The sequence below is a fragment of the Panthera tigris genome, chromosome C2 (genome assembly GCF_018350195.1).
Source record: "Panthera tigris isolate Pti1 chromosome C2, P.tigris_Pti1_mat1.1, whole genome shotgun sequence".
In the NCBI taxonomy this organism is placed as follows: Eukaryota; Metazoa; Chordata; class Mammalia; order Carnivora; family Felidae; genus Panthera; species Panthera tigris.
Window position 1 is genome coordinate 41,504,650 of NC_056668.1, and position 22,543 is coordinate 41,527,192.

General features: G+C 37.1%; 1 long non-coding RNA gene across 1 annotated transcript; it reads left to right on the forward strand.

Annotated features, from left to right (window-relative positions):
* The first annotated feature begins 1,866 nt into the window (after positions 1 to 1,866).
* On the forward strand, positions 1,867 to 19,967 carry LOC122230747. Its single transcript, XR_006207815.1, has 3 exons — positions 1,867 to 1,956; positions 5,443 to 5,629; positions 19,896 to 19,967. It is a non-coding gene; the product is annotated as an uncharacterized LOC122230747 (long non-coding RNA).
* The last annotated feature ends 2,576 nt before the right edge of the window (positions 19,968 to 22,543 follow it).

Consider the following 22,543-nt stretch of genomic DNA (forward strand, 5'->3'; position numbering starts at 1 on the left):
GGTGTAATATTAGTTTCAGGTGTAGCAGTTAGTGATTCATTACTTACAATGTCCAGTACTCATCACAAGTGCCCTCCTTAATCCTCAGCACCCATTTAACCCATCCATCTGCCCACCTCCCCTCCAGTAACCCTCAGTTTTTTCTCTACAGTCAAGAGTCTGTTTCCTTTTTGCCTCTCTTTTTCCCCTAAGTTCACCTGTTTTGTTTATGAAATTCCACATATGAATGAAATCATATGGTATTTGTCTTTTTCTGACTGGCTTATTTTCTTAGGATAATACTCACTAGCTCCATCCATGTTGTTGCAAATGGCAAGATTTCATTATTTTTTTTTAATGACTGAGTTATATTCCATTGTATATATAAACCACCTCTTCTTTATCTATTCATTGGTTGATGGACATTTGGGATCTTTCCATAATTTGGCTATTGTTGATAATGTTGCTATAAACATCAGGTTGCTTGTATCCCTTCAAATCAGTATTTTTGTATCCTTTGGGTAAATATCTAGTAGTGCAATTTCTGGATCCTAGGCTAGTTCTATTTTTAACTTTTTGAAGAACCTCTGTACTATTTTCCAGAGTGGCTGCACCAGTGTGCATTCCCACCAACAGTGTAAGAGTGTTCCCCTTTCTCCTTTTTTCCACATCCTCACCAACACCTGTTGTAAAAGAAAAAGAAAAAGAAAAAAGAAAAACAAACTTTTTTTAAGAGAAGTTTTATGTTGACAATAAAATTCATAAGAAGGTACAGAGATTGCCAATACAGACTCTTACCATCCACATGTATAGTCTCTCTCATTATCAACATCCCCCTGAGAGTGGTACATTTGCTAGAATTAATGAACTTACATTGATACATTGTAGCCATCCATAGTTTATATTAGGGTTCACTCTTAGTGCTATACACCCTATGGGCTTGGACAAATGTGTAATGACACATATCCACCATTACAGTATCATACAGAGTAGTGTTATTGCCCTAAACATACTCTAAGCTCTGTCTATTTATCCCTTCCCCCTCCTGGTAAGCACTCACCTTTTTATTGCTGGTAAGCACTCACCTTTTTATTGTCTCCATAGTTTTGCGTTTTTCAGAATTTCACCTAGTTGGAATCATACACCATGTAATCTTTTCAAATTGCCTTCTTTCATTTAGTAACATGCACTTAAGATTCCCTCATATTTTTTTCATGATCTGAGAGCTCATTTCTTTTTAGCCCTGAATAATATGTCATAGTATATTAATCTAGCCAACTATTAAAGGACATTTTAGTTACGTCCAAGACAATGGCAATTATGAATAAAGCTGTTATAAGCATCCATGTAAAGGTTTTTGTGCAGATTCTGTTGATCTATTTTCTAGCTCAGAGATTCTTTCCTCAGTCTTGTCCAGTCTACTAATAAGCCCATCAAAGACATTTGTCATTTCTGTTATAGTGTTTTTGATCTCTAGTATTTTTGTTGTTGTTGCTGTTCTTTCTTAGGGTATCCCTCTCTGTGCCTACACTGCCCATCGGTTCTTGCATGCTGTCTACTTTATCCATTACAGTCCTTACCATATTAATCATAGTTGTTTTAAATTCCTGGTTTGATAATTCCAACATTCCTCCCATGTCTGGTTTTTGTCCTTTAGTATGCCTTGTAATTTTTTTCTTGATAGCTGTATATGATGTACACAATAAAAGAAACTGCTGTAAATAGGTCTTTAGTCATGTGGTGGTGAGTCATGTGTGTGGGGGGGGGAGGGGTGACTGCTCTATAGTCCTATGATTATGTCTCAGTCTTTTAGTGAGCCTCTGTCTCCAAACTGTGAGCTTCACAAGTGTTTCTCAAGACTTTTTTTTCCTCCCCCTAGGTGGAACAAGATGGCTACAATAGGCTGGAGTTGGACATTTCCCCTCTCCCATATGGAAAGGTAGAACTAACCGGAGTTGGATATTTCCCTTATACCAGGTTAGTTAGACTTGGATAATATCTCAGCAGGTTAAGCTCTGACTAACTGGTTTCTTCTGAGAACAGGCCTTGTTAAGAAGAACTGAGTGCTCTGGTGTATTTCAAAAGGGTATTTTTTTTCTCCATTCTGCCAGATGAAGGAGGAGATTTTTCTCCGGTACTTACTGTGGAAATGTGGTTAGGCTCCTGGAGGTCAATATCACGAGGATTATGGGGTTCCTCATGACTGGGCCTCCTCTCAGAGTTATCTATACAAATACATTAGCAATTCATCAGTTTCAAGTTTTTCTACTTCAGGACTCATTCCCAAGGTAGCTTCCACTTTCGAATCCCTGTTCTAGTAAGCTGTAACTCCCTGTACGTGCCTGTCTGTCTCTCCAATCTTGGGGCAGTGGTTTATTCACCCAGTGTCCTTCTTATCTTATGGACCCAAGAAAAGTTGTCAATTTCCCAGTCGGTTTAGCTTTCTACTACTTGTTAGGATGTAATTACCCTAACTTCTTACACCAAACTCACATCAAACCAGGAATAAAAGTGTGGAAAGATTTTTAAGCTAAAGATAATTTACAAACAGTTACAGGATCATTCAGGTTACTTCGTAATGAATGAATTTTGGCCATTTGTTTTTTGAAGAACTAAAATTTATTTTCACGTAAGTTGTTGTGTTTAAAGCCATAAAATTGGGGCGCCTGGGTGGCTCAGTCCGTTAAGCGTCCGACTTCAGCTCAGGTCAGGATCTCGCGGTCCGTGAGTTCGAGCCCCGCGTAGGGCTCTGGGCTGATGGCTCAGAGCTCAGAGCCTGGAGCCTGCTTCCGGTTCTGTGTCTCCCTCTCTCTCTGCCCCTCCCCCGTTCATGCTCTGTCTCTCTCTGTCTCAAAAATAAATAAACGTTAAAAAAAAAATTAAAAAAAAACATAAAATCATTTTATAATAGTTTCTTACACTTTTAATATTCTTAGGTCTTATAATGTTGTCTCCTCTTTCATTACTGTTGTTGGTAATTTGCTTCTTCTCTCCTTTTTTCTCCGAGAGATAGTCAGGCTAAATGTTTATCGATTTTATTGATCTTTTCAAAGAACCATCTTTTGAGTTCATTCATGTCTTATTGTTTATTTTAAAATTGATTTATTTCTGCTCTTATGATAATCATCTCATTTCCTCTGCTCATTTTGCATTAATTGACTCTTATATTTGTTTCTTAAAATCAGATTATAAATCATTGACTTAAGACAATTTTTCTTTCCTAATATATGTCATTGCCATAAATTTTCCTTTATGTATTTCTTTACTAGAACATCACAATTTTGATATATAGTGTTTTATTGTCATTCAGTACAAATGATGTTCAGTTTTCTCTTCATACTTGCTCATTAGTCCATGGAATAAATAGGAGTGTGCTCTTTTATTTACAAATATTTGAGGATGTTTCAGATATCATGATTATTGATGTATAATTTAATTCCACTTTAGTTAGTGAACTTATTTGGTTTGATTTATATTGTTTTACTTTGTAGAGGTTTAGTTATTTTAAGCCTAGAATAAGACTTGCCTTAGTCAACGTTTCATATCCAGAACACATGTTATTTTTCAATGCATTTGGAACATTCACTATGGTAAAACATACACTGGACCTCATCTTGGCTGTCAGTTTTAGAGTTGAGTCAATCTGATTTAGAGTTGAGCTGGGTTTGAGTTTTCTTGTTGTTATGGTTACTTTCAGGTTACCATTGGCTTCGGAATCCTCTAGAATTTCTCTTGTGTGCTTGGCCAGAAAGTTTTCCTCAAAGTCGCCTTCACTCTCAGCTTTAGGTTTTCTCTTTGTTAGTGTGCATCACAGCAGATTTGCCTATATTCCTGTCCTTCCTTAAGCAATTGACTGCTATCGCGTGCCACTTGGTGCTTGCTACATTTTGAAGATGGCCAGGGGCTTTTCGTTGCCCCCCAGCGTCAATGTTAGGTGTGCCTTGTGTCCTTGTGTATCAGGGTATGAAATGTTTCTCACTAAAGGGTTGAGGATGATTTCTCGATGACCCTATTGCTTCGCCAGTTTTTGTAAGTCTGTAAAGTGGTTTGCCTTAAAATTTCATTGATCCTATGAATTCAGGAAAAGTAATGATTTTATAAATTATAATGACTGTCTTCCCTTTTTTAGGGTGGGAGTTACATTATTTCCAGCTTTCCTCATCTTAAGCTGAAGCCAGACGTCTATCCCTTTCTTTTAAATTAAAAATAATACTTTTATGTATTTCCCTCTGAGTCTATGCTTGACCACATATCATCAATTTTTATGTAAAATATAATTGCAATCATTTTTAAGTTCATGAGTCATAGTACATTTTAAAATTTAATTTCTGTTAATAGCACAAAACCTAGATATCATGTTTTTCTTTTTTTCATTTCTGAGAGTATGACTAAATTCTGCTATTCATTTATAACTTTATTATATTATAATCAGAAGCTGTGATACTTACAATATCTGCTATTTGACTCGGAATATTACCAAGTTTTAGTGCTCTTTTACTAATTAATGAGAATTTAGATGCCCAAAGGATTTGATTTTCAAATGGCCCTGAGAAGTTAACTGAAACTCAGTTTCAAAAATAGTGCTAAAACTAATTATCACTATTGTATTCAAAAGCTTAGTTGTAGAGTGAAGTCACAGTAAGTATTGAGGTTTGGGGGAAAAGAAGATTAATACTCTATTCTAGAACGTACAGAGTTCATATACTAATGTGACCTATATTCACAGATGTTTAATGTAAATTGCATACACTGTTGATTATTATTGAAGCAGCTGTTACCTAAAGCCCTTAAGATGCTTATCCAGCTAAACCAGTGTGTAATTGGACATTTTGAGAGTTCAATTTTATTGCTGTGCCTTAAATTTATCTACATTAAAATTTACACATTAAATTTGATCCTTATTTAACCCTGTCAAGGTCTTTTTGGACACAAATACTGTCATCCAGAATAGTATCTATTCCTTCCAGATTCATGTCATTTTCTATTTGGATAACCATGCTTTTATACAAGTCATTTATAAATGGTGATGTGTTACATATAACCTGATCGAGAAGAAAGCCTTATGTTATACCACTGGAAAGGTCTCTTCGGTTGGCAATATGTTTGGATAAGGCCATTTATTTTATTACAAATCTGTCTAACCATTGCTTCTACCCACAGCTACATACTGTTGTCTTCTCCACACATATCACAGAAATTATCTAGTTTAATGTCATCTTGAAATTCAGATATGTCTCATCTATTTCAGGATTCACTTAATGACTTATTCTGGAATTATGTCTGTATGTCTGTATTTGGAGGAAAATACTGTAATAAACGGACTGCAAGAGATGGCTGAATTCACCACTTCTCCCTCAAGGCATACTTTTGCATTGCAACTTTACTACTTCTTCAGTTGAGAAGTGGACTCTGTTTCCCCCTCGCTGAATCTGGGCTAACCCTGTGACTCTCTTTGGCCAATAGAGTATGATGGAAGTATCGATATGACAGACACACGCCTAGAGTTCAAGAAGATTTAAGCATTTCCACTGTTTCAGGAAAATATGCACCACCATGACAACACATCCAGAATAACTATTTATAAGTTATGAAGACCAAATGGAGGACAACAGAGGTGCTCAGCAGAGACCAACTAGCTGAACACAGACAGGTGAGTCACCCCAAAGAAAATCAAAGAGTCTGGACCACATTATCCACTTCCCATGGACTCATGAAAAGTAATATATGTTAACCAAAGCAGTCTATAGATTCAGTGCAAACCCTATCAAATATCCAATTGTGTTTTTCATAAAAATATTTTTAAAATCTTAAAATTCAAATTGAACCACAAAAGACCCCAAATAGGTAAAGCAATCTTAAGCAAAAAGAAGACTGTTGGAGGCATCACACTATCTGATTTCAAAATACACTACAAAGCTGTAGTAATCAAAATAACAGTGGTGCCCACACAAAAACAGGCATATAAACCAATGGAACAAAATAGAGAGTCCAGAAATAAATCCATGCGCTTACAGTCAATTAATCTTTGACAAAGGTGGCCAGTATGTACAATGAGAAAAGACAATTTCTTCGAAAAATGGTGATAAGAAAACTTGATATCCATATGCAAAGGAATGAAATTGGACCCTTTTTTCACATCTTATACAAAAATCAACTCAAAATGGATTAACAACTTAAACATAAGACCTGAAACTGTAAAACTACTAGAATTAAACATGGGGGAAAAGCTTCTGGACATGGGTCTGGGCAATACATTTTTGGATATGGTCCCCAAAGTATAAGCAACAAAAGCAAAAGTAAAGCATCAACAAAGCAAAAGCATTACATCAAACTAAAAAGCTTCTGCCCAGCAAAGGAAACAATCAACAGAATGAAGAGACAATCTGCAAAATGGGAGAAAATACTTGCAAACAATACATTTGATAAGGAGTTAATATCCAAAATATATAAGAAACTCAAACATAATAACAAGAAAATAAATAACTCATTAAACAATTGGTACAGGGGGGCGCCTGGGTGGCTCAGTCGGTTAAGCGTCCGACTTTGGCTCAGGTCATGATCTCATGGTCCGTGGGTTCGAGCCCCGTGTCGGGCTCTGTGCTGACAGCTCAGAGCCTGGAGCCTGTTTCAGATTCTGTGTCTCCTTCTCTCTGTGACCCTCCCCTGTTCATGCTCTGTCTCTCTCTGTCTCAAAAATAAATAAACGTTAAAAAAAAATAAAAAAAATAAAAAAATAAAATAAAATAAACAATTGGTACAGGACCTGAATAGACATTAAAAAAAAAAAAAAGACATACAAAGGGGTAACAGGTACAGGAAAGAATGCTCAACATGACTAATCATCAGGGCAATGCAAATAAAAATCATTATAAGATATTACATCACACCTGTTAGAATTGTCAAAAAGATAAAAGATAAATGTTGGGAAAGATGTGGAAAAAGAAAACACTTGTACACTGTTGGTGGGTATGTAAATCAGTACAGCCTTGGTGGAAAAGAGTGTGGAGCTTCCTCAAAAAATTAAAAACAGATCTACTGTGTGATTCAGCAATTCCATTTCTGGTTATATACCTAAAAGGAAATGAAATCAGTATCTCAAAGGATATCTGGACTCCATTGTTCCTTGCAGCGTTATTCACAATAGTTAAGATATGTAGTCAACCTCAGTGTTCATCAATGGATTAATGGAAAATTTATAAAACAAACAAACAAACAAAAAGAAGGAAAAACTGTCATAGATGAACTGGAGGACATTAAGCTAAATGAAATAAGCTAGAAACAGAAAGGCAAATACAGCATTATCTCACTTATATGTGAAATCTGAAAAAGTCAAACTCATAGAAGCACAGAGTAGAATGGTGGTTGCCTTGGGCTGGAGGGTGGTGGAAACAGGGAGATGTTGGTCAAAGGATACAAAGTTTAAGATATGCAGGATGAATAATATCTGGCGCTCTAATATATAGTATGCTGTTTATAGTTAATATTACTATGTTGTATACTTGAAATCTGCTAAAAGTAGATCTTAAATGTTCTCACCAGACCCATACACAAAATATGTGAGGTCATGGATATGTTCATTAGGTTGATGGGGTAATCATTTCTCAATGCAATGCATATCAAAGCATCATACACACACACACACACACTCAAATCACAATGTACAACATAAATATACACAATTTTGTTTGTTTATTATTCTTTAATAAAGCTAGAAAAATATAAAATTTTGTTGTATTAAGCCACATAGCAGGGCACATTTGGTCATTAATATGCACTAAAACTCTAGATTGTCTCATTGCTGCCTCAAAAAGAATATAAACCTTGGCTTTAAGATGATTGTGCAGATAGAGAAGAGCTCAGTTGCCCTGGGAAATAAGAGGACATAACACAGGAGTCATCCATTCTTGTGAACCTGAGAAATTGGGGCAAGAGGATTGGCGGAATCGGGTAATTCTATGTAGATGACAGTGTGCCAAACTAATAGAGGTTTTGATCAGCCTAATATCTCTTTTGCATGAAGCTGGAATTTATACTCTGTTTTCTTTTGTTGGGTCAATGCATGAAGTGAGAAAAAGAATAGAAGTGTGAGTGTTTTCCAAAATAATTGTGAAAATTCTGAATGTTTTAGATGACTGAATGCTTGTGTGTTTGGGCATGGAGCTATCACTTGTATTATACCCCATATAATAATTAGCTTATTAAACACTACTAGGGTATCCTCTTGAAACGTTTCAATACTACTTTCCCAATTAGCAAATAAAAAGTCCCAGAGGAAATAAACCACATTTCTTAGATATTTAAATTGACTACAATCAGTAAAATCCTAAATATGGTTACAAAATAATGGCTTTATGTAACCTTCCCTATAGTACAGCAAATAATATTTAAAAATTAAATAAAGCATCGATAATTATTGAAAGAGTCTGAACTTCTTGTTATATCGATATAACTTTATAAAATAGTGTTCAGAAACTATGGAAGCTGGATCCAGTGATTTATTCCATATGCCCTCCAAGTAATTCTGATACTGCTTCATATTTGAAAATCACTAATTTATGGTACCTTCTGTCACCAGTAATATATGTGTTTTCTCTTTCTCTTTGTTCACACCCAAACTCTACCATATATATTTGGTTTACAGGAAAATTGATCAGAAAGTATAGAAAGTTCCCACATACCTTCTGAACCCTCTATGATTAGTCTTTGGAAAGAACCAAAATGTTTGCTAAAGTAGGTTTTGGGTCTGAAACAAATGCATAATAAACATCATCTACGTTATCATGAGAGTTAGCTATCTCTAGTATATTTTTCCTTGTTATTTTTCCTTGTTTATTTTATCAAAGGCTATGGGTAGAGTTCAATACACAGTTTCTCCTATTTCTGTAATCTAGAAGGGGAAATTATCTGAATGTATGTTTGTCAAGCATTTGCCCACAATCTTCCTGTTTTTATTTATTTTGAGTGTATAAGTATATGGTATATTGGAAAGAAAAGTTTCTTAGGACATATTTTCACTTATAGGACCTAATACCTGCATTACCTGATAAAAAAAGGGAGCATTATTAGCCAGATTTAACTGAGACGTACATAATATTTAGTAGGCTGTACTTCTACTTATGGCTATTTTTGAAAATGGCTGATAAGAGTCAGCTATGTGCTACTTTAAGATGTGACAGGAACTGTATAAAATGATGACTCAAAAATTACCTTCTGACCGAGTGTTTCCTCATGTACCAAACAGAGTCCAAGTAAGTCATTCAAAGTTACTGCTAAACTGCAAATCGAAGCTGCATAGTAAATAGGAATAGGAAATCTTGTAGGTCAGTGTAACTGGAGATTAAGAAATGTATACTCTCTTTGAAGGAGATTTCTCATTTCAAAACATGACTGCAAAATGTCTCTTTCATGTTCATGTAAGCTTGATTTTAAGTACTTTCAAATTTTGTACACTGTGCAAATCAACTTAGGAAATGGATACCCAGAATCCTATACCTCTATATTCTAAAAATATGTCTGCCTTTGTGCCAGTAAAAGCAAAAGTATTTAGCTGAAGCCGCAATTTCAAATTATTACTAAATTCATATCTCTTTCTGCAGATGTACTTTTTATTATATATAAGTTTATTATTATATAGAAGTATTATAGTATAAGTATTATATGTATCATATATAAGATATGATATCCATACAGGAAGATATTTGAATGTAGTCATAATGATAAGTATATATTCATATTTTATTTACATATATACACATTTATACATATGTTACATATTATATATACATATATCCACACTATATATATTCATTCTTTGTAAATTTTTTATTTAACTAAAAACAATTAGGGAATTTTTTAAATTAATATTGATTTTTACTAGTTTTTAAATGTTTGTTTATTTTGATAGAGAGACAGAGTGTGTGTGTGCAAAAATGGGGGAGGGGCAGAGAGTGAGGGAGGGAGAGAGAGAATCCCAAGTAGGCACCATGCCCAGCACCCAAGTCTCACGGTGAGTGAAATCAAGAGTTGGACTCTTAACTGACTGAGCGCCTCAGGCGCCCCTGATTTTTATTACTTCTTTAAAAATTTTAGGTCATGATTGCCTTAATTGTGTTCATGGAATCCTTTGACCATATTTTGACTGAATGTATAATAATGTAGAGTATTTAGCTATTCTGTACAAGAACAGAAGATTTAAAGCTCTTTAGATCCGTTCCTATTTCCTACAAATGCTATATGTTCTCTTACATCTTTATTCTCGTCAGTAGATGAGGTATAAGATTGTTTTAAACTTTTTGATGCACGAGGTTCTGCCATCAATTTTCTGTTGGCCCTAATCTTCGTATCTGCCCTTCCTTACTCGTCTTTCTAGCACAAGACACTAGAACTGGAAAATTTCTCTCCCAGACTCGCTTGTCAGCTGGTTTCCATGCAGGTTCTGCCAAAGGGATGAACTGTCTAGAGATTAGAAGGCAAGGTGAAGGTGAAAAGTAGTTTGTTTCTGGTTCTTGCCGTGGCTGCAAGGAAACTGCCAGTAGCAGCCGGTGTTGGCCCCTGCATTTTGGCAGCTAGGGGCCTCATAGCTGCTTTGGTAAAAGCTCATTTCTCATGTGTGCTCTTCCAGCCCTTCCAATACCTTTAAAATCACCTCTTTTTATGAGCTCTTTTCTTGGCTTGAAATATCTAAAACAGTTTCTCTTTTCTGGATTGAAAAATGAGCTAAACGCGAGAAAAACTTGGCTTATTCATTGGGACGATTAGAAGACAAGACTAGTGAGTGTATACAGACCTCACACCATGTCCAATGTGACTTGACAATAGCCTGTTAGTTTTCAGGATGTAATTTAGAGCAAGTCTCAGTTGTGAAGAGAATTAGCTGAGATTTGCTAGAACCTCATCTATTCTTCATAGATACCTAGGGAGACTGCAGTATTGGGAATAAATTTTTAAAAAGAGACTTTTATTTCAAAATAGCTGTCTTAAAATGTGTGTGTGTCCATGCATCGTGTGTGTGTGTGTGTGTGTGTGTGTGTGTGTTCTACAGCTACTCTGAGTCACTTCTTAACAGGTTATCTGTTTACTGTGTTAAATATGCATCGATACTTAAACTGTAGACTTAGAGCCAGAATATTTTGGGTTAAGCCTGGGAATTTCTTCTGACCAACTATAGGCATGTCTGTGACTCCAGAAATTGCAGCAAAGAAAGTTGCTCCTGAATAAAACAGTGACTCTGTTCACAGCCTCTATGAACATATTGACTATTTTTCTCTGTATGTGAAGCTGTGAAGTCAAGAAATGGCTGGGGAGCAGGGTGAGAGATCCAAGAAACATACAACGGGAAAAAGCAGGAAACGGAGTCAAGAGTCATGAGTTGGAAGTTGCTACATGTTCACATCATTTGCTCCGCTGGTTTAGAGACACTCCTCCTTGCTTCTCTTCCTGTGGGCAGTGAATGTCATACGTGCCAATGGATTTGTGCAACAGTACCAGGAATAGAGAAACGTTTTTTAGAAACTTTATTGCATAACAGAATCCACTGGAAAGCTTATTAATACATTGGTTTAAGTGCACCACCCTCAGATTTATATTCGCTAGATCAAGATATCACCCAGGTCTCTAACTTTTTCAAGTGTTCCAGAATGTTCTGATGTAGGGGTCTGCCCTAAAGCAGCATTTTGCAGAACTGCTTCTGGATCAATTTCATTGAAATTGCCTTTTTCACTTGTGTAAATTCCCAATTTCGGAGCCCAATCCCAGATCATTGAATTAGAGTCTCTAAATGGTGGATCTCAGGATGTGCAATTCACCGAGTAACTCAAAGGCTTCTTATTCATCCTTACTTTTGGCACCCAGGCCTAGTGGGCAAGGTTGGTTCAAGGGCAAGCTCTGCACCTGCTAGCTCTATCCCTGACACACTCTCATACACTTTGCATCTAATTTAACTGCATTCCTAAAATAAATTCTATCTCTGGTTTGAATTAAAATGAGAGACAATGAAGTTTAAGAAGCAAATACCTGGCAAAGTTCACTAAGAAGTAAATCATGATGATTTTTCTAAGCTCTACAGAGCTGAATCCTGGATCCTTCTTAGCTTTCTCTGTAGCCACTTCTAAGTTTGGTGTTGTTCTTCCATTTCTCATGGGGTGCTTTTCAATATTCGTCTTTTTAAAAATGTATTTATTTATTGGGGGGGGGGAGACTGCACACATGGGGGAAGGGCAGAGAGAGAGGGAGAGAGAGAGAATCTGAAGCAGGTTCTGTGCTGTCAGCACAAGCCCGACGCAGGGCTCCGTTCCAAGAACTGTAAGATCATGACTTACGCTGAAACCGAGAGTCAGATGCTTAACCAACTTAGCCACCAGGCACCCCACAATATTTATTTTACTTGACAGCATTTGTCACTTTTGGGTTTTGAACTTGTGCAGTTCCCTCAACTTAGAATGCTCTCACTGAGTCACTTACCTGGTCCACATCTACTTATCCTCCTGAGTTCATCTTCAACACCACCATCTCTGGGAAATATGTTCTGGTCTCTCATGTCCATATTATTCACTGCCCTTTATATTGTGCCCAGGACCCTTCCTATCATATATACCACACATTATTCTAAGTGTCCGTTTGTTTGTCTTAGATTCCCCTTAGATCAGAGTTGTCAAACTTTTTCCGTAAAGTACCAGACAGTAATTATTGCAGGTTTTGTGTCATGAGGTTTCCGTCGCAGTTACTCAATTCTGTAATTGTAGTGTGAAAGCAGCAATAGAGAATAAAAATGACTGTTTCAATAAAATTTTATTTACCCAGTGGGGAGATTTGCCCCATGGGTTTTAGTTAGCTGACCCCTGCACCAGACTGTTAGCTAAACATGTCCATTCGTATTCATCACTGTAGCCTCAAATAGAGCAGCCCCTGGCCAATGGTAAACATATTATACAGATTGGTTGAATTTAATCTGTACTGGGTATGGAATTTGGTTCAGCTGAGAATAAACAAACAAGTAAACAATAAGTAATCAGTGGTTTAAATAAGATAGAAGCGTATTGCTCTATCACTTAAGGGTTTTCTGGTGGTAGGCAATCAAAGTTGGTATGGCAGCTTCACTGTTCTCACTCAGTGCTTTGAGTCACTGGTTCCCATTTTTTGTATAGACTCCATCATCTTCAACCTGTGCCTCCCATTTTCGAAGGGACTTCATTTGTGCATGCGTGTAGAAGGGAGGAAGGTCATTTAAGGAGACCTCCGGGAAGTCTGACGTATGTTCACTTACATGAAATTGTCCAGAGATTTAGTCACATTTAGCTACAAGAGAGGATGGGAAACGTGGTTGTGTAGTAAGGAGTACTACAATCAGCTAAAAACTGGAGTCTCATTGCAGAGGTAAAAAGGGAAAATGGATGTTGGCATTTAACATGCATGTTAATGACTATTATTATTAGGCGTGGGTTAGTATTTTGTTCCAATGCTATACCTATATGTCAGGAAAGAAAGCCCAAGGATCATTTGCCTGGAATGGCTGAAAAGTGGCAGTGGGAAAGAGCAAATGCCCTCCGTAATGTTCCTTCCCATCTTATGTTATATTAGTTCATAAACATAGAAAAATAACTGAAGCAAGTTTCAAAACTTTGATTTTTGAGTGACATCAGAAGTTCACAAGTAAGTGGCCTTTCTAACAATTTCATTTCATGATTAATGTGCTTACATTTATTCTAATCTCTCCTTCGACACTTCAGAAAGGCAAGTAATGTTTGTGTTCAGCCAGCTCCACCCACAATTTCTACAACTGTTTTTGTGCATGAAAGGCAGCTTGAAACATGCATAATTACAAATGTTTACATCTGTTTCCAATCTCTAGGCCAGAGCACAGAATCACTCTTGTACCAAGGCTTACACAGTGGTCCCATTTGTTTATTTATGTTTTGGTTCTTGAATTATATGTAAACATGCACAATGACAACAATGTTATAATATCAGACATCTGTCAGATGATGAGGTTAGTACACAGGAAGAGATTTGGTCTTTATGAAGAATACATATTTAACCTTCACCAGAAAAGTTCTGGGGTTCCCAAAAAAATAGAAAACTTCTTAAAAATAGAAACCTTTTAAACCCAATTGGCTTTTTTAATAAGTTCCTTTTCTTTTCCTGTACAGCTTTGTGTTTTTTCCCTTTATTATTGTATTTGGAAAAAACGGGACTTTTTTCTTTCTTTTCTCTGTGTCTACCTATCAACCTACCTTCCTATGCATCTATGTGTGTACATTTGGACTTTACTCAATAATCATGAATCCGCCTCACTTTAGGCAGTATTTCAATACTCAAATTTTATATATTGTAATCCTTTTATTTGAAAAGAAAAACATTTAAGAAACATTTATTTAAAAAGAGAAACATTGTCTCTTAGATCACCATTTTTACCATAATAACCTTGCTTAATTATAGGAAGCTATGACTTGGAATGACTTGGAATGTTGGTCTTTATTTATTATTTCACTCATCCTTTTTTTGACATTAGTGTATCACAAAGAAAATATCTATTTTGTAATCTGTATCATTGGATTTATTTTTATTCCTCTTCTATACTCTAACATTTGGTCCTGTAACTTTAGTGTACAGTATAATCACACACAGATGATCACATACAGATCTTGTAAAAATACAGATTCCTGGCCTGTCTGGTAAGAAATCTGAATTTTTAAATATCAGTGGTCTGTAGTCCATGCTTTCAGGATACTGGGTCAAGTATGTATTAAGTACGTTTGCCTAACTGTTCATATCATTTTCTTTATGTAATACATGGTGTGTGTGTGTGTGTGTGTGTGTGTGTGTGTGTTTCTGTTTTAGTGGTTTTGGGGGTATTTTTTCCCTTCTTTCCACATTAGCATCTTTAATTTCTTGGGCTGCTGCTCTGAAGCATCTCCTCTCCACTCTCTGCCTCCTTCTAACCCTGGACTAACCAATTTATATGAGGCACTTTTAGTACAAAAGTTCTTCCAGCAAAGCTGCACTGTGTATCAGTACTTTTGAAGCAGTTTGTTATAAAAATTAGCTTAAAATATTTCTCAATCATAAGCTGTTTTAGTTTTTTTTTCTTCTTTCAAATTACATGGATTTTTTTTTAAGTATTAAAATTTGAACAGTAGGCCTCTTTGGGAGATTAGTTGTTTAGTCGTTACAGAATTTCTAGCAGTTGGAGGATGTTGGGGATTACTCCAGTGCATGCAATTAAAGCTGGATAAATGTTAGGAGATGGATCCACCTGGTAGTATATTTTCATTAGCATAAGTAATGGAAAAGGATTATAGGGATTGGCCCTCCTCAACTTTAGGAATCTATTCAGACAAATGGTACAGTATAGAGTAATGAAATTTTTCAGTGGATAGGCAAACAATGGGAAACTAAGACACCATTGTCTTCTGATGTGTCAGGGCACAAGAGTAGGCTATGTTCTAATTCTTGTAGGAAATGAAATATCTGGAACCAAGCTCATACTGGGAATATTAGGCCAACAACTTGGAATAAAGACAAAGCAATGATTTTCCTTAATTGGCTTAGGAGAACATACTCTGAAACTTTTTAACTCAATTATTACAACACTGTTTTTATAATTTAACTATCAAATAAGGCTTCCAGATATCTTCAACAATAATAGCAGGCATATTAAATTTTAAAAATTCCTATGGCCTTGCATGTGCATGCATAATCAATTTGAGATGATTATTGATGACTGGTCATTAGTTAGCATGCTGTTTGGTATTATATTCTATACATCTATTTTAAGAATTTTTTTATTCAAAGTAAGGTGGATTTTAAAAATACAAATAAGGTTTGGTTCTTACTGATTTCTTGTTAATCTGTATCATTTGTCAGTCCATGCATTCCCCACCCCTTTATTATTTTTCAATATATACATGAAAAAGGAACGAAGACAAAGTAATTATCCACTTTTAATGAATTTGAGGGAAAATTCCATTTATGAAGGGATGTTATTCATTTAAGGTAAATGACATGCTGTCTGGATTGATGTCTTCATCATAAAGCAAGTACAAGTGGAACTATTTTTCCAGAAGGCTAAATTCCAGAATTGAATTACCTCTTAAAGAAAGGAGTGCCACAATCAGCCAAATCAAAGTGCTCAGAATGATTTTGTAGTATTCTAAAGGAAATTACTTCTGTAGATATGATAACAGCATACTCTGTGCTTCAAAGGTAAGCGTAAATGCTACATAACCTATAAAACCAGATGCCAGTGAGATGAGAACACACCATTCAGAAGAAGAGAAACTGTCAGGCAAGATATGTTCTATCAGGTTTCCTCCCCTGTGGAAAAATTAAAAAAAAAAAAATTTTAAAAAGAAGTTTACATTATCTTCTTCAAAGGAAACCAGTTCATTTTTTACCTTTACCCACTCCTTCAGGATCATCCTTCACGATTAATTATTTGCCTTGGTATTTTCCCTCTTCATTAAACCTTTCTTCCTTAGAGACAAAAGTTAACCTTTCCACAATTAAACCTATTTTCTGCACATCTTGTTTGCTTTCTTCAAGGTGCCATCAAATAACCTGTCCTTCTTCGAGTATTAATAACTTGAGAACTAGTTTATGCTTAGTTTTTACTTCTCCATAGTCATTATGTGATTTATCACTGTGTGTTGTCTTCAACAGTTAGCCAAAACTTCTTTTAAATCAGTGTCACCCAATTTCCAAGTACAGCAACCTTGTCTGAGTCCTTCCTCCCCTTGATTTTTGTGTCATCCAAACATGGATGCCACCCCTTACAGATTTATTCTCTTTGGCTTCGTGAGTTCTCTCCCTGTATCTGACTTCTTAGGTTTATGCTCCTTTCCTTACTCTCCAAATACACTTGATCTCTAACTATCTTACCTGGCTCTTTCATGTTCTCCTTTCCACATTCGTGGTGACAACTAACACCTCTTTGGGGTTGAACCATAATCTGTGTATGCAGTTCAAATCTCAGTGAGCCCTGGTCTCATATTTTCATCGGTATTCTAGACATATTCCCTCAGAGTCTATGTAGGAGAACAAATTCAAGGTATACAAAATTGAACTTTGTATACTTTTTGTAAATTTGCCACATACATTACCATATTAATGGCTCAAAAAAGTCCTACACACACGTATAAAATCTGCACCTAAAGTTTTCCCAATTATATATGAAACTAGATTGTTTTTTTTCCATCCACACAACATATTTTATTAGTTTTAGAGTTTTATTGGTTCCTCTGTTGGAATTCAACTTTGACAAATTTCTGTGTTTATAATACTTTCATCTATCACTATCATCTTTCCTATATACACATATATATCTTATTTCCCTTATCAAATTGAAAGTTCATGAAGGAGAAACCAATTTCTGTTTCTTCTAAATTTCCTAGCCCAAAGCCTGACACATTAAGGATTTACCACTCTTCAGGTAGCAAATGAGTTCTTGTCTTAACATAAATTGGATACGTAGAATTTATATTTGGAATAAAAAATATAAGTCACCTCCTTGTCTTTTTCCCTGCAACTTAAAACTAGAAAAAGTCTTCATCACTATCCTAATTTCTCATCACAGTAACCACAGTCATCTCAAAGCCCCTTTTATGAAACCAGAATCTTGGCTTCATTTATGACTGGGTCAGCTCAGCACCATGAAAGAGTGTGGAGGCACAAGTGTGCCTATATTCAGACAATCAGAGACAAACATTTCATTTTTATTATGGGTTTAGATTGTTCTGTTTCAAGAAATCTATATTTCCATCCATTAGAAAGAAAGTAAATAGATACACTTTAAAACTCACCCCAGTGGGTTTATTGCAGTAGAGACATGATTTAGAGAGCCTAGGCTCTACTGGTCTTAAACCTCTTAATTTGCTCTCCCTGTACTATTCCGTAGGGCCTGAATCAGCAACCAGTCCTAATTGTTCTACTGAAGACTTTCTGGGTGTTACCTGAGACCAATTGACTTAGATTTGGAGTGTCCTCATGGCATAAATGCAAACAGAAAAGAATCATGTTAGAAATTAGGGGTGCTTCCATAAGGAGATCCCCATATGAATATTTGTCTTCTTGCATACTTTCCTCTCCCTGGTATGAGATATATAATGCAACTGGCATGAATATATTAATTTAAACTACTTTATATATCTTTATACACAAATTTCACTTATTTCTTATATCAATTTCAATCAAAGGAGTAGCAACTACATTTTGCTCCTCAAAAATGTGCTTGATTCACATTTCTGGAATCTAAATTCTTACCTGCTAAGTACCCAGAGCAAAATCTGTAGTCCTAACTATCATAACAACTGTCAATGATTAGCCACGTTAGCAGGCAAACATTATTAGCTCTGTCTGGATATGTGAGATACTGTGCTAAACAATTTTTTACTTTGAAAACATGAATAAACTTTAATAGATTTTGTCAGCCATTGGCACATCTTGGCCTTTGATAGCTGTCACTGTGATAAAATTTGAGAAATTTTCCTTAGCCTATAGCCAAGCTTTCCTTTTTTAAAAAAAAAAAATTCCCAAGTGTAGATATATCTTCCTTAGAAAATATTCCCAATTTCTTATAAATCATCCTCTTAATCACGGGTAGAGAGACTTTCATAGTTTTTCCCAAGTTTGTAACTCAGTTCTCAGACCTGGTGCCCTGGGGATAAACTGATGACATGGGAACCTAGAGAATGATACCATCATGTCCTTATTCTCTAGGAAAAGTTTCTCTAGTTTTACATAATGAGATTTGAAATGGCTCTTAAAAGCCATTCATCCCTTTCTCTTTAGTCATCTAAATACTGCGGGTAATTAGTATGTTCAGCTATTTACTGACCTTGCTGTATGTTCCAGGGCTTTATAACATTCTAATGAAAACTTAAAGGCTTATTCTCATCCCGGTATAATGATATTTGCAAACCAGTGCTGATTCTTGAAAGTCCATATTATATTCATCAAATTGCTGAGAGTCTTGCCCATTGTTTCACAATTGTTTGATTCCATTTTTAAAAATTATAATTTGTTTGGTATTCATATGCACCATATGAATTCTTAGCCACCGCTTCAGGAAAATCTAATCAGTTTTGAATGTTTCCAAATATAACCAGTATAAACTGTTCCATGACACGAGGATATAAAAAAACACATGACTCAAGGTAAGGAGAGAGCTTTAAAATCAGAGTAAATATCCCTAAGGCCCCACTTCCTGACTAAAAGAACTCACCACGCCAGTTATTTTCACTTAATATCTCCAAGAAGAGTCCTGGGGACTCAGAGGGGCTCCCTGGACCGGAAAGTCCACACTGCTGTTTCCTCTTGCCTTGGACTCAGGCAGAAGATGATAGCCTAGTGAGAAGCTGGGCTCAGGATTTCAAGGTGGGACCTGCCTGCTGGCAAAGGCAGCTATGGCCCAAGGCAGAGTTAGAGTGAAGGGAAAGAGCACCTGGTATTGGGAATACATACTGCAATTTAGGGAAACAGTATCCAATAGGAATAGAGAATGTCTATCCTGTAAGTGTAGAAAAGAAATCGAGTCCTGGGGTCTTGCTACAGGCATTTCTGTAATAGAATCAGCAAAATATAATCTAAAACGGCTAAAACTAATAGCACAAAAAATATTACTTTGAAGGAGATCACCCTTATCCAAAACTGCCACTTAAAGACCTGGAAAAATGTCTCCTCCAAACGAGCTGATAGACTGACCTCAATATCTGTATTATCAGAACTTTATCGATGGTGCTTCAAACAAAGAACAAAATTAACAAAATAAAACAAAAACAAAACTAATAGCCTCAGGTCAGCAGACACTTGAAAATGGTGAGTGGCATTGCTCAAGGTCTCCATGTCCACTGAGAAACGAATGCTTTATATTCTTTTTTAGGCTGAAAACTCTTCAGTTAATACATTTAACTCTTGCTTCTTAGGATCCTGTCTAGTCTGGAGATGTCTGTAGCAGCACCCTCCGTCTTTACAAAACCCTGCGGGTGAACCCCTATGCATTCAGCCTTAGGTAGGTATGCCAGAACTCTGTCTCAAGTATGTATCTTTGCATCAGATGTCTTCAGGCTGCATGTGAGGAGTCCAGCTCCCGGCCCAAATCCTCCTTGTGATCTTTTGTGCCTGACCGTAGGCAATTACAAGGCTTTGTCTGGCGGGCCTCAGGGTGGGGGGGAAGCCACCTTCCCCACACAAGGCCTGGTGCATGACCGGTGGACTGCAGTTTTCTGGAGTCAGTTGCAGTCAGGGACTCATGCTTACATGCACACTGGACCCTTCTACCCCCAGTGCCTCCCTTTGGAGACCCCCTTCTTGGGAGGACCTAAGACACTTTTCTCCACTCACAACTTCTCTCTACTGCTGGTATCTTCTCCTCTTCCTCTCTCTGGCCCCGTTGGCTCACAAAATGACAGGGTCATTTTGTCCAGAGATGTGAGCAGTGAGAAGCTGATGTGCTTGACCCAGGTCTGGCGCTCATTCTGTGGGGGGAAAAAAATGGAGCATTACAGAGCTGGTACATATGTTGCCTAGCACTAACACTGTCTTAGTAAATTAACGAAATCTTGGTTATTGCCTTCGTCTTGGCTTGTTGTCCTAACTGACCCCTTAGCAACCTGGCAGCTTGGTAGGGGTGTGAGGCACACAGGTCTCTTCCCCAGGAACTGCTGGGGGTTAACGAGATAGTTGGGGAAGATGTGTTAAGAGGGAATGTTCCCCCCTCTCTGTGCAGCTAGCGATTAATGTATGTAATCTAGTTTTTATCTATGCTGAAATTGGCCAACTGCCCACAATATAATTATTTCAGAACATGAGACTTAAAAAAGAAAAGATATGAATAGCGTCTGTGTATACAAACACCACTTGCATATTCCTTTGACAGATATTCTTTCTTGAGAATTATCAGGACACTCTCACTGAGTGCTCTGATGAAGCTAAGCCAGGGCTCCATACTGTGGCTTATAGGGTACAAATAGTTGGGAGGGAGTGAGTACACATCATATCCTCCGATTAACGTGAGAAAGCTACAGCAATTTTTCCCTCAGTTCTGTGGCTGACGGAATGCAGCCAGGTTGGCTGATGGAATGCAGAGGAGAGCAGTAGGATGACAGAAAACATATACACTGCCTTTGGTTTCTGCCACAGGGGTTCTGAAACCCTTGTCATTTCTTAGGTGAACAGAGTGTTTTTCACTCTGGTTACATGACTCTGGATGGCTCCTGGATGATGGCTGGTTACGGGAAAGATCAAGCTATGTTCAGAAGCTTAGAATTCCCAGCCCTAGTTCCCACCCCTCCCCCCCCCCACCGCCGCACCCCAGCACCATTCCTCGAGAAGAAAGAAGGGCTGTAAATGGAGTTAATGACCTATCATGCCTATGTGATGAAGCTTACATAAAAAATCCCAATAGTTCAGAGAGCTTTCAGGTGGGTGGGCACATCCATGTACAAAGAGGAAGACACACCCAACTCCATGGGGACAGAAGCTTCTGCATTTCAGGGCCCTCCCAGACCTATTATCTCTTCATCTGGCTAATTCACCTGTAACTTACACCATATCCATTAATAAACTGGTAAATGTAAATTAAGTGTTTTCCTGAGTTCTGTGAGCTACTCTAACAAATTAATCACACCTGTAGAGGGGATTGTGGGAACCTCTGATTTGTAGGCCGTCAGACAGAACTTGTGGGTACCTGGGGAACTTTTACTCATGATTGGCATCTGAAGTGGGGTAAAGCAGCCTTGTGGCACTGAGCCTTTAACCTGAGGGACCTGACACTATCTCCAGGTAGTGTCAGAATTGAGTTAAAGTGGGAGACCCTAAATGGGTATCATGGAGAATTGCTTGGTGTGGGAGAAAAACCCCACTCATTAGGTGGCCAGGAGTGTCAGAAGTGGAGTGTTCTGTGCAAGAATATTGAGGGAAAGACAGGGAAAGAAATAAGGGAGAATAGTGCATTCTTCAGGGTTTCTGTGTATTATATAAAAAAAAAAAACCTATTGCTGGTGACCCAGAGGCCTCAACCCAGTTCTTCAAGTCATCTTGCTTGTCAGGAGAAGACCCTTTAACAACCTTGGTTCCCACAGACGGATCTATCCTGCTCGGCAAGCTGTGTACTTCCCAACTCCAAGACATTATGCACGTATACACTTCTCAAATTTAATGAGTGTACAAACCACCTGGGATCTTGTTAAAATGCAGATTCTGAGCCTGTAGGTCTGCAGTGGGATCTCAAATTCCATATTTCTAACACGCTCCCTGAAGTGACGTCACTGCTGCTGGTCAAGGTTGTGGGCTATAAGGGAAAAGCACAACTAAAATTGTGCAGTGTACAACATGCACAAATATTCACAGTGCTCCATTTCATCAGCACTTGAAATAGTGCAAACTCTGTTACCTATCACTTTTTCATAAACTCCTTTTAAACATAAAAGGAAAAACAAAACACAAATTCCTCCCATTCACCGACCATATTTTCCCTAGCACTCTTCTAAAAACCAGCTCCTTTCTGCCCTAATTTACTACTCTTAATGGAGAAATCAGGGAGCTTTGTGGGTTTTGTTTTGTTGTGTTTTGT